Below are 14,968 nucleotides of genomic sequence, written 5' to 3' on the forward strand. Positions count from 1 at the left end.
AGACAGGATCTGTTGGTTGGTTGGTTGATTTTTGGGGAGGGGACCAAACAATAAGGTCATCGGTCCCATATTATGAGAGAAGGATGGGGAAGAAAATCGGACGTGGCCTGTCAAAGGAACCCTCGCAGCATTTGCGTGAAGCGATTTAGGAAAATCACGGGAAACCTAAATCAGGATGGCCGGACGCGGGTTTCGTCCTCCCGAATGCGAGTCCAGTGTGCTAACCACTGCGCCAGCTCGCTAGGTAAGGATCCGTCCCTGCATTGTGTCGGTTTTGTTACTGTTTACTCTGTATAATGTTGGCGAGTCGACTAGCTGTTTCTTCCTTTTGAGGAGCAAAATGATTACCCGTTATAAGTGAAATCAGAAGGACCGGACAAGATCGCTCAAATGGCTCTGAGCACTATGGGACTCAACTTCCGAGGTCATTAGTCCCCTAGAACTTAGAACTAGTTAAACCTAACTAACCTAAGGACATCACACACATCCATACCCGAGGCAGGATTCGAACCTGCGACCGTAGCGGTCTCGCGGTTCCAGACTGCAGCTCCTAGAACCGCACGGCCATTTCGGCCGGCCTACGAATACGATTGCTGTGTGTTAACGACTGCGTCACACTGCGCATTTTCACTTTCCTGCCTCAGGTCTGTCTACAACTTGTTACAAACTTTTACACTACAATGAAAACTACATTCTGTGTACTAAATAAAGATGCTTGACTATATAGAAAATATTTTAACTTCTAGTCGGAGCATTTCCAATTCCAGCATTTTCCGTACAGTTAAAATAAATACCTTTGGCCAAATGGAAAAATCTGACGTATTTGATTTATTGCTGCATATTGTTCCTCCTTTTGCACATCTGCATAACAGATCAAATATTTCAGGCAGTGACTCTAGCATTATACAGTATATAGGAACCCTAGCAGACATATTGTTCAATGCTGTTCAAAATAAAGCTGGAAGGATTCGTAACGTTTTTTTTTTGTACTATTGCTAACTCTGTATGTTCGCCCCGATAGCTGAGTGGTCAGCGCGGCGGTCTGTCGCACCAAAGGGCCCGGGTTCGATTTCCGGCTGCGTAGGAGATTTTCTCCTCTCAGGAACTGTGTATTGTTTTGTCCTCATTATCATTTCATCATCACCAGTGGAAGGCAACGGGAAACCACCACTGGAATCACTTCCCTAGACGCTCATGCGATGGACCTCTCTGACGAGGCTTCCCCCATGACGAGACCTGCCGTAAGGCAGAACCCAACTTTTTTTTAACTTAGGCTGGATTTCACTTAAGTCCTTCTCATGGAAAGAAATTCGAATGTTGTCTTTCTGATCTATAATTACTCTGTAACGGCTGCTCCAAAAATTGCTAATTTCGTTGTGCTATTTTTACTATAGTGTTTCCCACATTAAACTTCTAAATGGACGTTCAGCGTCTTGTGGGATTTTCACTGTCGCCTTTGGCAGTGGAACTAAAAACGTAGTTTTGGCCATCACTCATTGCACGTACTTTGCTCGTAGTCTACACGTAAGGCTTCTAATTCGCCGTAAACGGTCAGACCGCTACCCAAACACACTTATTTCTAGAATTTTTGCTCTAAGTCACTCACACATTTAAGATTCGGCGTTACTTGCTTTCCAAAATTTCTGCAGCTCTGCGTCGTGAGTAACATGCAGTTGCGGAACGGCGTTTATATCAATACAACAATTCGACAGTTTGCAACGATTTTGATATTTCTTATTACTAGATTCGTCAGGTTGCAATAGTAACAAAAACTCGAAAAATACGAAACCCAACCCATACACATTGTATTGTCGGAACCCGTCTCCACTTTCAACGCGTGCTCTTCAAATGGTTCAAATTGCTCTGAGCACTATGGGACTTAACATCGGAGGTCATCAGTCTCCTAGAACTTAGAACTACTTAAAACTAACTAACCTAAGGACATCACACATATCCACGCCGGAGGCAGGATTAGAACCAGCGACCGTAGTAGTCGTGCGGTTCCGGACTGAAGCGCCTAGAACCGCTCGGCCACAGCGGCCGGCCCTCGTGCTCTACTGTCCGCCTAAGAACTGCACTCCGTTCTTCGCCTACGCACTGCACTCTCCTCCAAAGATATTCCTGAGAGCTCTCGACTCGCCGGTTGCGGGAAGTGTGAAGGCTGCCCACATTCCTTCACAAAATTGTTTCCCTATATTTTCCAAAATGTTGATGTTCAGTTTATCACTAGTCTAATTTTTGTTACTCTTCGTTACTGTCGTCTTCCTTCGGTATATTAGCAATTCATATTCCGTGTTAATGAACCCGTTCACTCCATTCAACAGGTACTGTTATTCTTCCTAACTTTCAATGAGGATAGCAGTCTGATCAGAGAACGTTATCGTTGATATTCTTTCACACTGAATTTTAATCCTACTACTGCGTGTGTCATTTATCTCCATCGTCGCTTCTTCAATGTGTGTATTGAACAGTGTGGGAGAAAGACTGCATTCCTGTTTTATACGCTATTTAATCCGAATCCTTGTTTCTTGTTAATCCATTCTTATTGCTCCTTTTCAGTTCTTCCACATATTGTACACCGATCATCCAGACATTATGACCACCTACCTAACATCCGGTACGTCCACCTTTGCCACGAATGACAGTGGCGATGCGTTGTAGCAGGGAAACAGTGAGGCCATTGTAGGTCGCCGCAGGAAGTAGACACCAGATCTGCATACACAAGCCACTTTTTTCCCGTAAACTCCGAGAAGGGCGGTGAACTCTGAAACCACGTTCAGTCACATCCCAGATATTTTCACTCAGGTTCAGATCCAGTGAACGATACTCCTTGGCCATCACGGTGTCCTGCACGAGCTCCACTGCACTCATGAATACCAATGTGAATGTTGTCCAGAGCTTAATAGAGCCGTCCCCATGATGTAGTACAGGTGTCAAGGAACTGTCCCCTGGAATATGAAGGATATATTTTGATTCATCAGATAATGCAACGCTCTGCCACTACACCAACATCGTGTGCCGACGGCCACTTGCCTGTTTCAGTCGTTGATTGCGATGCCTTGGCACATCCATGAGTCGTCAGCTGCGGAGGCCCAGCGTTCGGTGCACTGTGCGTTCAAACGCACTTGTACACTGCCCAGCATTAAAGCCTGATTTTATTTCAGACACAGTTTGCCACCTGTCCTGTTTCACCAGTCTTCCGAGTCTGGGATGTCTGACATTTATAGTGAGGGGTGGCTGCCCATCCCTAAGACGTCGGGACATGCTTTCACCCTGGTTTCGCCAACTGTTGAAGACACTCACCGCAGCACTCCTCGAACACACGATAAGTCCCGCAGTTTCCGAAATGTTCGTGACGAGCCGCCGGGCCAGCACAACCGAACCCTTGTCAAACTCATATACATCGCACACCTTCCCCATAGTAGACAGGGACAGCACGCTCACGTATACTACAAGCACTGTGCATGTGTCTGACTAACACCCATTCCTCGCCAGGTGACGATGCTATCGCTTGGACGGGTTTATATCGATAGTTGGTCGGTGGTCATAATGTACTGGCTGATCAGTGTATGCTATTGCCGGTCTTTCCCTACTGACTACACGAACTTACTTGAGCATTTCGAACATTTCGCACCATTTCGCATTGTAGAACACGTTTTATAGATAGCCAAATCTCAAGTAGGTGGCTTTCTAAAAGGCAAACTGATGGTCATTTGAGAAAACATGTGGCCTGCTTAATGAGTCACCATAAATTTTCCTGCTGCAACTTCGGAGAAGCCAGTAATAAGGAAATCAGAAAGACCTGAGAAAAATATTTGAACGTTACTTTTTACGAAGCCGATTGCTGTGTGTTACCGACTGTAGCACGCTGTCCCGTTTTCAAATTCCTCCGTCGGGTATGTCTGCTACCTGTTACCGACTTCTGCACTACAATATGAAGCTAAACTCTATAAGCTAAATAAAGATGCTTGACAACAAGGAAAATATGTTAACCTGTAGTACCATGATCGTGAATTGCACTGTTCGTCTTAATTTCATAGGTATTATGTGTGTTTAAAACCTCTGGGTTCTTAGTAATCGCTACTGGATTTTAGGATGAGATTTAGACAGAATCGTTACTCCAATATATTTATGTTACAGGCCTAATGTAGAAGCCTAAGACAGTACTGACTCAAATTATGCTAGCAAACCAGTCTGTGGCACTACTCAGTGAGAGACATATCTAAGTGCAGTACAGGCAGATCAAGTAATTTCACCGGCCGGAGTAGCCGTGCGGTTCTAGGCGCTACAGTCTGGAGCCGAGCGACCGCTACGATCGCAGGTTCGAATCCTGCCTCAGGCATGGATGTGTGTGATGTCCTTAGGTTAGTTAGGTTTAAGTAGTTCTACGTTCTAGGAGACTGGTGACCTCAGAAGTTAAGTCGCATAGTGCTCAGAGCTATTTGAACCAATCAAGCAATTTCATTAATTTATTCACATTCCGGTGGTTCATGTTGTGGGTTCCTGTTGTCATGTCCTATCTCATGAACCACGGACAACGTATGAGTGGCCAAGTAAGTGGTCCCGACAGTCGGGATACTAGTTACTTTGGAATAAGGCTGGGCATATCGGACATATTCTGAGTCGTGCTCACCTTTATGCTCATACGGCAAAGACTAATAAATCCACCGGTTAGTCCCTCAACCGTTAGGGGTAAAACTCAATGGGACTCGGGGCAAGTAAGGCTAGCAACCTGCTTCCCTTTTACTTTAAATATAATGCTGGCAACAATCAGAGCAAAATGCCTCGGACCTTTGGAGGTGACGGAGTCCCACCTCTGACAAACCAGGGACTCCTAAGATACGACTTGGCAAACAAATGGTAATGAGATGGTGAGCTATTAATGTAAATGGGGGCTACTCTGGAAGAAGGTAGAGCTGACAGAGGCTGCAAGTAAGATAGGGCTGGACGTTTTAGCTGTTAGTGACATTCGGGTAAGGGGTGAGAAAGAAGAGGAAGTGGGAGAATACAAGGTCTACCTGTCAGGAGTCAAAGCAGGAATAGCACAGTGGGGTGTAGGGCTTTGCATCAGGAAAGAAATGGAACCCAGCGTAGTTTGCAATAAGGTATGTAAACGAACGACTGATGTGGATAGATTTGACAGTGTCTAGCAAGAAAATTAGGTTTCTGTCAATATATTCTCATTGTGAAGGGACAGATCAAGATAAGATGGATAGTTTTCTGATGAACTCAGTGATGTAGTTGTTAAAGGACAAGGACAGTGTTCTGCTCATGGGTGATTTTAATGCCAGTATTGGAAATCGAACAGAAGGGTATGAAAAGGTTATAGGTAAATTTGGAGAGGATATGGAGGCCAACACGAACGGGAAATAACTCTTGGATTTCTGTGCCAGTATGGGCTTAGTAGTCGCAAACTCCTTTTTTAAAGATAAGAACATTCACCAGTATACTTGGGAAGGCAGGGGAACCAGATCTGTTATTGACTATACAATAACAGATCAGGAATTCAGGAAGGCTGTGAGGAGCACACGTGTATGCAGGGGATTCCTTGATGACACTGATCATTATTTAATCTGCAGTGAAATTGGTATTGTGAGGCCGAAAATGCAGGAGGTCAGGTCCACATGTAGGAGGATAAGAGTGGAGAAACTTCAGGATAAGGAAATCAGGCACAAGTACATAACAGTGATCTCATAAAGGTACCAGTTAGCTGAATGTACTCAATTACAGTCATTGGAAGATGAATGGACAAGTTACAGGGACACAGTACTAGAAGTGGCTCAAGAATGTCTGCAGCTTCGTGGAATGACACAGTCGAGGCAGCCTGTAAAAGGAAAAAGAAGGCGTATCAAAAATGGTTACATACTAGAACACAGGTAGACACAGAAAGCTATGTTGAAGAAAGAAACAAAGCCAAACAGTTAATTGCAGCATTCAACAAAAAGTCTTGGGAAGACTTTGGAAACAGGTTTGAGACTTTGGGTCAAGCTGTTGGAAAACCATTCTGGAGTGTAATTAGCAATCTTCGAAAGTGAGGTAAGAAGGAAATGACAAGTATTTTGGACAGGTCAGGGAAACTGCTGTTGAATCCTGTGGATTCCTTGGGCAGATGGAGGGAATATTTTGAAGAGTTGCTCAATGTAGGTGAAACTACGATCAGTAATGTTTCAAATTTCGATGTTCAATGCGATAGGAATGATGATGGGTTTAGGATCACATTTGAGGAAGTGGAGAAAATGGTCAATAGACTGCAGTGCAATACAGCAGCTGGGGTGGATAAAATTAAGTCGGAACTCGTCAAATGAAGTGGAATGTCAGGTCTTAAATGACTACACAGGATAACTGAAATGGCCTGGGAGTCGGGACAGGTTCCATCAGACTGGACAAAAGTAGTAATCACACCAATCTTTAAACATGGAAACAGGAAAGGTTGTAACAACTACAGGGGTGTTTCTTTAATCAGCGTTGTGGGTAAAATCTTCTCAGGTATTGTTGAAAGTAAAGTGCGAGTATTAGTTGAGGATCAATTGGATGAAAATCAGTGTGTGCTTAGACCTCTTAGAGGTTGTCAGGACTAGATCTTTAGCTTACGGCAAATAATGGAGGAGTGTTAGGAGTGGAACAGGGAATTGTATCTATGCTTTATAGATCTAGAAAAGGCATATGACCGGTTTCCTAGGAGGAAGTTATTGTCTGTTCTACGAGATTATTGAATATGAGGCAAACGTTTGCCAGCAATTAAAGCATGGATAGTCAGGCAGCAGTTAGAGTTGACGGTAAATTGAGTTCATGGTTCAGAGTAGTTTCGGGGGTGAGACAAGGCTGCAACCTGTCTCCACTGTTGTTCATATTATTTATGGATCATATGTTGAAAACAATAGGCTGGCTGGGTGAGATTAAGATATGTGAACACAAAATAAGCATTGTTGCATATGCGGATGACTTAGTTGCGATGGCAGATTCGATTGAAAGTTTGCAAAGTAATATTTCAGAGCTAGGTCAGAAAAATAAGGACTATGGTATGAAGATTAGCATTTCCAAAACGAAAGTAATGTCAGTGGGAAAGAGATATAAACGGATTGAGTGCCAAATAGGAGGAACAAAGTTAGAACAGGTGGATGGTTTCAAGTACTTAGGATGCATATTCTCACAGGATGGCAACATAGTGAAAGAACTGGAAGCAAGGTGTAGCAAAGCTAATGCTGTGAGTGCTCAACTACGATCTACTCTCTTCTGCAAGAAGGAAGTCAGTACCAAGAATAAGTTATCTTGCACCGTTCAATCTTTCGACCAACTTTGTTGTATGGGAGCGAAATCTGGGTGGTTTCAGGTTATCTCATTAGTAAGGTTGAGGTTACGGATATGAAAGTAGCTAGGATGGCTGCAGGTACTAGTAGATGGGAACAATGGTAGGAGGGTGTCCACAATGAGAAAATCACGCAAGGGAGAAGCAAGGTTACCCAAGAGACTCATGGGTCCAGCAGTAGAGGGTAGGAGGAGTCGGGGCAGACCAAAGAGAAGGTACCTGGATTCAGTTAAGGATGATTTTGAAGTAATAGGCTTGACATCAGTACAGGCACCAATGTTAGCACTGAAATGTGGATCATGGAGGAATTTTATAAGGGGGACTTTGCTTCAGACTGAACGCTGAAAGGCATAATCAGTCTTAAATGATGGTGATGATTATGATATTCACATTCCGATGTCAACTTCAATAAACTACCTATTTGCACCCTTATAAACTCTACAAATGGAGTTTCATCTAGTATGCAGCATTATTTTTCACTACTGATACCTTTTCTGACGTTTCTATGTATTTTTAATTGCGTATTAGGTGTCTTAGTACGATTTGGGTTTAGGTGTTTGCTGTTGAGCAGTTGTAGCCCTGTTCTGATTGCTGTGTTTTGTATTAATGTGTAAGACACCTTTATCAGTACTCCTTTGTCATCAACAACCATCACAGTTTAAGAAGGTCCCTCTGGTGTCCCAGGTAAATCATTTATGTGGGCCAAGAACAGTAGCCTGAAAAACTTGCGAGACACCGTATTTAATGTTTTCTTTATCCTAGTTTAGTCTTATTATTTGTTAATGTATCACAGTTTTATGTTATCGATATAAGACGCCATCCTTGAAAGAGGAGTGCCTTTAACAATACCAATGTAATTTCCTGAGTGGAGTTTTATTATCTACACAATCGAAGGAGTGGCAAGATCACAGAAAAGAGCAACAGAAATTTTTATTGTATAGTTCTATCAGAACTGAGTTCGTGAGATCAAAGGTAGTTTTCACATGAGAAAAGTCTTTATGGAAACCAAACTAAGCTCGATTGAAAGATTATTCTCAAAAATTAGGTTCAATATTTTGTTGTAAGCCAATTTCCCAAGAAATGTTTGGTCGGGAGAAGGAGGAAGAAAAGGCTGGAGTTAGAGTTTACTTATTTCCAATATTATAAATGGCTTCTGTTAAAGGCTACTTAAAGTTTATTTTATGATCCTGTGTTTTCAGGTACTGTTTTGATGATCTGATTTTAAAGATCTGATTGATGACGTAATGAAGCATTGGGGAAAAACGCTTAAATGCTTGGTTACGATTAGTGCTCAGCATTAAATATAGTTCTCTGCTCTGGCACAAGATAACTTGATCCCAGCTATTAGCCACTTCTGTCAGATTCCAATATAATTTTCCATACCCTTTTTAAAGAGAAACGGGATTCATAGTGTTGTAAGGATATGCTAAGAACAAAATTTTATGTCTTTCACGTCAGATTCTTCCCCATGTTGCTTCCCAATGTTCCCAATAGTGCCAAAGAAAAATCATATACATACATGTAGAGAGAGAGAGAGAGAGAGAGAGAGAGAGAGAGAGAGAGAGAGAGAGACCGCCTTAACGTAGCACTGCACGTGCAGGCGAGGAGGTTTGCGTGCTCTAGATCCGAAGGGCTATGCCGGCCGTATCATAGCTACCACAAGGGTAACCCAAGCCGGACAGGCCAAAGGAGAGGAGCCAAACAAAGTGTGTCCTACAAGGACCTATCGATATCCTGTATCCTATCCTATCCTATCCTAAGCTTATCCTTTTTCCATACCATTCTCAATCAAAATTGTAGCGTGAAAAGGTCAATGGCTTGAGGGGCGAAGAAGATGGCCAGTCATTTCAAAAGATGATTCGGCGAATCCCAACGGTCATCAAGGCGTCTGCACTCCAGTGAAGCGGCACAGAAGGCGACTGATCCCATTGGGGCGGGCTGATTACATCCGCTGGGGCTAACAACCGCAGTTGTAACGACGCTACTGCAAATACGGTAGGCAAAGTCGAAATTTCGGCTTGTGAAACAGTCATGAAGCATGTGATAATTACAAATATACCCCAGGCGGCTAATCCCTCGTTGACCGAGGTCAACACAAGCAGGCTATCGGATTCTGGGGAGCCTGCGAAACAAAACTGCAAACCTACCACTACCTCAAAACCCAATCTAACTCACGGACACAAAATCAGAACGAAACTAACTTTCAAAATGGGAACCATAAACGTTGTATGTTTATGGTTCCCATTTTGAAAGTTTGTTTCGGTCTGATTTTGTGTCCGTGAGTTAGACTGGGTTTTGAGGTAGTGGTAGGTTTGCAATTTAGTTTCGCAGGCTCCCCAGAATCCGAATAAGATGGGCAAGCTAAAGGAAGTTCTTGACAGTATGAGAAAACTTGGGGCTGGCATACTGGCACTACAGGAAACAAGATTCAGGGACGAAATCACGATGTAATCAGAGGGATATGTAATTCTGAAAGGGAAACCCGGATCTGGGGTACCAAAGCAAGCTTTTATGTTTGGCACAGGCTTTGTAGTAGATTGTGGATACCTCGATAGTATCAATGCGTGGAAGGGCATAAACAAGAGTCTGTCATCACTAACCCTGAAAATAGGAAACAAAACCTATATAATTGTAAATGCACATGCACCAAAAAAAGGATAAGAACAAAATAGACAAAGCAGAAACTGAACATATTTGGTCGACTTTGGATAAGATAGTGACAGATGTGGACAAAAGAGGTGTCACTATTTTGCTAGGAGATTTTAACGCGCAGATAGGCACGGAAATGACGTTTAGAGGTCCTGTGGGAGATTATCCAGCCCACAAGAGAACAAACAAGTATGTTGAGAGACTAGTGGACCTGAGCAGGACACACAAGATGAGAACAATGACCACCCATTACAAAGCTAAGGCAAGCAAGAAAGCAACGAATGTGAGGAAATATAGCAGGACGGAATCAGAGCATTACATAGTCGAAATAAAAGGCAAATGGATACCCAACAGAGCAAGGAATAGTAGGACCATAAACACTCATAGAATCGACCTAGATCTTAAGAAAAAAAAACACACAGTATGCAAAGAGAACGGCAGTTCAGAGTGATTGGAAGGGAGTTAGAGATATGATGGAAGAAGAGGCAGTGCGATTGGCTACTAACAACAAGAAATGGAAGCATGAGTGTTCGACAGATTAATGTGGGAATGCACTCGAGACCAGGAGGAAAGCAAAGTGGCAATCCTGTAAAATGACTCACCGGAGGAGAAACACCCCTCTGAAGATGTCCAGCGCAGCTCTGGACGAAACGTTAGGAGCTGAAGAGTTTCATGGACCACGACCTTACATCCCGGAAGGTTTACCAGAAGATATGTCATCCGGTCGTGAAAGCCTTCATACTATAATCCTGTAAAAAACAAAAAGACTGGTCGAACATCCAGAATGCGAGAAAAATTGCTAGCAAAACGATCAGAAATGCCTGGAGAAGTAGACGGGAAGAGAAACACAGCCTTCAAGGAACAAAGACCACGAGTCTTTTTCAGAGAAATGAAGAGCAGAAGTAAAGGCTTCGAGACAAAAAATGGCACAACAAAAATTGGCGGGAAATAGGTGTGCGAGGAAATGGCTAGGTATTTTAGGGATTTGCTGAATGCAGAAGCACCGACAGTAAAGTAGACACACTTACGCTCCAGGTACGAAAGTCAGGATGGTCTGGGCAAGGCACCCACCAGGGCAGAAGTAGCAGAGGCAATTAAAAACCTCAAAAACAACATGGAATCAGGCTATGATGGTATCAAGTGTGGGGGGCCTGACATAGAAAGAAGTATGTTCAGTATAATAATTGATATCTGGAGAAATAAAAAAATACCCATAGACTGGAAAGAAGCCATTATACTACCACCGCACATGAAAGGGGACAAAAAAGTACTGGATAACTACAGGCGCATCTCTCCATTAAACATAGGGTACAAGGTTTTGTCGAGAATCTTGTTGAACGGCGTTGAAGAACAACTGGGACCGACAATAGGAGAGTACCAGTGTGGCTTTAAAAAAGGGAGGAACTGTACTCTACAGATATTTGGAATATAAAGGATAATAGAACACAGACAAAGGAAAGGAAAAAAAAGACAATAGTGACATTTGTGGACTTCCAAAAGGCCTACGATTCAGTCGACACAAGTACTATGCTTGATATGTTAGGAGATAGGGGACTGGATGCTTACAACACTTGCAATAATAAAGGAAACGTTAAGCGACACTACTGCCAGGATCAGGCATCAAGTACGCTGTCAGACACCTTAGAAACAAAAACAGGAGTCGGGCAAGGTGACGGACTGCCACCATTTTTATTTAGCCAGGTTTAGGACGAAGTAGTGAGACAGTGGAGATAATTAAATAATATCATGAAAATCAAAGGTGTGCAAATAGGGTACAAGGTCAAACATAATGCAACAGTGGACTGCCTGGCATTCGCAGATGATATGGCACTCTTAATGGGACAGAAGAAGAGGCAAAGACAGTACTAAAAATCTAGCCAAAAAGCAGAAGAGGTCGGCCTGAAGATTGCATATAAGGAGGCCAAGACATTGAAAACTGAGTCTGACTGAAAGATAGATGGCCAAGTGATTGAGAAAGTTAATAGTTTTCGTTATTTGGGGGAGAAGATAACTGGTGGCATCCAGAGAAACAGTAGCACAGTAGACAGAGCACAGTTTTCGCAGAAGCTTCGGTATGCGGTGAAACCAACATACGGCAAGAAAGCCGGCCGGGGTGGCCCAGCAGTTCTAGGCGCTACAGTCTGGAACCGCGCGACCTCTACGGTCGCATGTTCGAATCCTGCTTCGGTTGTGGATGTGTGTGATGTCCTTAGGTTAGTTAGGTTTAAGTAGTTCTAAGTTCTATGGGACTGATGACCTCAGAAGTTAAGTCCCCTAGTGCTCAGAGTCATTTGAACCATATGGCAAGAAAAATCTGTCATGTTATGCCAGACTGCGACATTACACAGCAACTGTAAGAAATGCTGCTCTGTATGTATCAGAAACGATCACGCTCGGCAAGAGAGCTTGTATCCAATTGGAGAAGGAGGAGCGGAAACTTTTGAGAGACATATGGGGCACCAAAAAACATGGGGATATATGGATACTCAATACACGACAGGAATTGCATGAAAATATTAAACCCATATCGAACGAGATACGGAAGAGGAACTTACGATTTGTTTGGCACATTATGAGGACGGATGGGGAGAGTTTGGGTAAGAAGATATGGAATGCTACATGTCATACAGGAATCAACTGTGTGAAGGAAGTCAGAGATGACAGGAAGACTGAAGGAATAACGAATAGGAGTCTGTAGGCAGTAGTACAGCACAGGAAGAATTATAAAGGGTTATTGGATGGTCACAGGCGGCCGGACACCAAAATCAAGGTTTTTATTAACATCAGAAGAAATAAACAGAAGAAGCGATAGAAGGAAGAGGTATTGGGAAGAAATAAGACGTGCAAAACGAGCCACATGTGATCCCGAAGGGTCCTGAAGGGTACTAACGAAGCAGCAGAATATATATACGAGGGCTATTAGGAATGTGAGGAACTATCAGTCGCGAAATGGAAACCGCTGTGAAAATCCTATGAGGCTTTCCACCGACGTTTTGGGCAGTATGCCCGTCGATCGCATCAAGATGCACTTTTCAGTTGTGAGCGCACTGTGAGCGAGTAAAGTTGCCTAGAACAACAATGTCTCCCGCCAACTAGGAGAGGGTTCGCCTTAATGAATGCAGCCCACCTAACACAACTGCCACGCACTTCCTTCTTCGTGGCAATTCTCAGCCACACTCTGCAGGGGCAATGGAGACGCTGCTGCAGCCTTTTCGATGGGAAGTGTTCGATCACCCTCAACACAGCCCTAATTGACTCGTCCTCAGTATGACCTCTGTACACATAAAACACTGGATATGAAGACAACACTTGGGCGCAGGCTACGCGCTATACACCAGCATAGAGAATTATCGGAAAGCATTGGCGGTTGCCTTCTATGACGATGGTGTTGGAAATTTCGTATAACGCTCCGAAAAATGTTTATGTACACCCCCCCCCCCCTCCTCGTTCTTTTAGATAATATCCAGGCTACATTCTAGGCAACCGCTTGTACCCTGTCCTCATAATACTTTGTAAGCGCCTGTAATAGGTCCTCGTATGGTGCTAGTTAAGAGCAGGATGTGGGAAACAACTTGTCGCACAAGAATGTCTGTCAGTGCCTTGTACGCGATGTGCCACGGAGTTTATGTTGAATTGTCCGAGGTATTCGGCCCAGTCTTCCATCGCCTCGTCAAACTCACGAACTGGCTGCACATACACAGGCGATGTAGGTGGTGGCGCTACCGTTCGTTGCGGAGTTTTGTGTGAAGACACATGCGCCGTCATGAAGCGATTCGTCACTTCAAACAGTTGTGCCATTTGTTCACTCTGAAACTGAAGAAACTGAGTTAGATCCAGTTCAGGCAGCGCAGCAAACGATTGTGTCTTTGCACCCTTAGCAGCTAAAGAATGAGCAAAATAACAAGACAACTAAAGGCACAGAAAATTAAGAAGATTACGAAAGCAGCAACTGTGGAAACTTGAATATAAGGAGCACAAGTAAGGCAAACAATGGTTAGCCAGAAAAGATAGTCAATAACAGCATAAACGAAGCAAAAATACGACAGAACAGGAAGAAGTATACTTGATGACAGGCACACATAGGTGTAGTTCTCTTTGCCAGGTGCGTTGTGTACGACTTCATACACAATGGTAAGGACGGATCGACTGTGGGGTGGTGCAGCTACTACCATCGCAGGAAAGCTGGACAGGAGCAGAAATGATTACAGAACAAGTTAACACAATAAATAAAAGATTTACTTAACTTGTATTTTTCCAAGTGTACACAGACTGATTACAAATAATGGAGCAGAAAATAGCATTCAGTTAATCAATCTCAACAACGAAAAGTCTCTCTGAGCTGAAGCCCAAATGCTGGTGTTGGAGCCATGACTACACGCATCTGGGCAGCAACGCACGGTGAAGTGGCTCCAAGTCTAAGTAGGCCAAGTCGCTGCTGCTACCTGTCTTGTATTGCAGCGGCAGATGCCGCTTGTGGTACCGAGCCTCTGGAAGTGTGGCTCAGTGGGCACGCACCATTGGTCCACCAGAACCCACCCGTAACTACTATTGGTGTCAGACAGAAACTTGCAATACTGTTACCAACTATATCATGTCTGTGGGGTGGTATTGTTCTTCAGGTCATCCTAACAAAACAGTGTCATTAAATATGGAAATTCTGTCTAAAAAGTATAAAAAACAAAAATGTTGATCTCTCTGGTAATTCCACAAGATCTATTAAGACATCACAAAATAGCATTCACAGTACTAGAAGGAGCTGCAGAGGGTAAAAGCTGTGGAGGAAGACAGAGATTGGAATACATCCAGAAGTAATCGGGCATGTATGTTGCAAGCGTTTTTCAGATGAAGAAGATGTTATAGAAGAGGAATTTCTGGCAGGCCACATCAGATCAGTTAGGAGACAGACGCAAGAAACTTAGTCTAGCTCCCTGTACACTTTCCTTACTGCGTCAACTATCCACAACGCCATCAAGCTCCAACCTATCTCGCTGTGGGTAGTGGTCGCAATGATTT

Source organism: Schistocerca gregaria, chromosome 2, assembly GCF_023897955.1.
Source record: "Schistocerca gregaria isolate iqSchGreg1 chromosome 2, iqSchGreg1.2, whole genome shotgun sequence".
In the NCBI taxonomy this organism is placed as follows: Eukaryota; Metazoa; Arthropoda; class Insecta; order Orthoptera; family Acrididae; genus Schistocerca; species Schistocerca gregaria.